The sequence below is a fragment of the Salmo salar genome, chromosome ssa17 (assembly GCF_905237065.1).
Source record: "Salmo salar chromosome ssa17, Ssal_v3.1, whole genome shotgun sequence".
NCBI lineage: Eukaryota > Metazoa > Chordata > Actinopteri > Salmoniformes > Salmonidae > Salmo > Salmo salar.
This window is the reverse complement of record NC_059458.1, coordinates 44,347,999-44,349,867: the sequence shown is the minus strand read 5'-3', so window position 1 is coordinate 44,349,867 and position 1,869 is coordinate 44,347,999. Positions and strand designations below refer to the sequence as shown.

The following is a 1,869-nucleotide window of genomic DNA, read 5'->3' as shown; positions in this document are numbered from 1 at the left end:
CCCTATATAGTGCACTTCTTTTGACTAGAGCCTCCTTATGTGGGTTTCATAGGGCTGTGGTTGAAAGCAGTGCACTATGTAGGGAATAGGTTAACATTTGGGAGGCCATCCTATCTGTTCTCTCTGTTGGGTGTCAAAAGACCTTTCAGATATTATTAATGGATGTATTGTATTTATATTACAACTAAAAAAAACCTTAGGCAATTAACGACAATATTTAACAGAATGTTAAGATTTTAAGGAAATGTACTTTTTAGTATTATTTTATAACCATATTCTTCCTGGGCGACATATGGAAAGTACCAACCTGCAGTTTTGTTATCACAGTAACTGTAATGGAATTAATAAAAAGATTTGGAAGAGTAAATGTTTTGAGTGTAATTACCAGATCCACCAGTCGACTACTTATATCCATAACCCATTATATATTTCACCATAGAAACTGGAACAAGACAGTAAAATGCATATATTTTAATATCAATCCAAACTTTCCAAGTAGATTTTTTTTAAAGAAAAGGGGAAACTGAAGCATTACATCGTGGAACCAACTTTGAGCTTTTTTTTGGGGGGGGGGGGGTCTGTGTTGTACGTGGGACATATTTGGGAGACGGACCGTCGCTAGGCAACAGTCCCGAAACGCGATTGAGAGAACAAAGGATTCCTGAAACTTCAAGTAAGCAACGTTTTACTAACTAGTTAGTTGAATGAGTTTATTAAAGTGAAACTAATGAATTAAAACACAATATAGACCAACGAAGCGACTCAGTCTTATTTCTCTTAACAACGACAGGGGAGGTGCACCGTTCCTGGAGGTACTGCAATACCAGGTCGATGCGTGGAGTGGACGGAGCAAGCCCCTATTCCATCTCCCTGTTCCAAAAATCAATTTAATATATGGTCCCCAGATAGGGGACGTATCAGATATTAAACTGATAAGAACAGATACTACACTTGATCTTAGCCAAAAGGCCGAGAAGCGATACCCGCAATGCTTTCGGGAGGAAGTCGCCGTTCTCCGACACGTCAAATTCGATTATGGTTACACCAAAAAATGAGCTCGGTATGTTTTTTTTTATTTTCCATTTAAAAAAAAGATAATGCTTTAAATAAATGTTGTCAATGGATTGGGTGTTGATCAAAGTCAGGAATAACTACGTTTCACTGTTATAAAGTTACACTTTGGTCGGTTATAAAGTCACGTGGTCATCTGCCCTCCACCCTCCAATCAGAAACGAGAGAAAGCGTTGTTAAATTAATACCAGATCAACAGCTAAATTGGAATAATAATATATTACGGGTGGTGGTGGGGGGACAATATGGAGATAATAATATTGACATAACATTTGATCTTGTATTAAATATATCTGGTATCGTTGCTGCTACAACCGAACTGAAGTAATTGTCCACCTTGTGGCGCCAGAGATCCACCGACCGTCGCTGTTTCCTTCCTGTCCTGTAGTTCAGCAAACTGCATCTCATGTTCAACCACTTGACTTCAATACGTCGTCAACGAAAATAATGTGAACAATAAAAAAAATAGCCTGTCTTTTTTTTGTATCTGTCTGTAGAGCCTTGTATGATCAGGCCATTGTGAGGAGGTCTTCATAAAGTGTCCCTCCTAAATTACTAGATGCCAAACTTCAAAGATGTCCACAGCACTGGACTGCAGTGAGAGAGCCAGGCCTACAGTACGGCCTAAGGACTGGCTTATGGTCCTGGCTGCCTGAATGTTTCCTCCACATAATAAACTAACAAACACAGCACTGGACTGCAGTGAGAGAGCCAGGCCTACAGTACGGCCTAAGGAGCGGGCCTGGCTTATGGTCCTGGCTGCCTGAATGTTTCCTCCACATAACAAACACAGCACTG

General features: G+C 40.1%; 1 non-coding gene across 1 annotated transcript; it reads right to left on the bottom strand.

Annotated features, from left to right (window-relative positions):
- Positions 1 to 790: 790 nt before the first annotated feature.
- On the bottom strand, positions 791 to 981 carry LOC123728330 (U2 spliceosomal RNA). The gene has a single exon (XR_006760217.1). It is a non-coding gene; the product is annotated as a U2 spliceosomal RNA (small nuclear RNA).
- Positions 982 to 1,869: the final 888 nt, after the last annotated feature.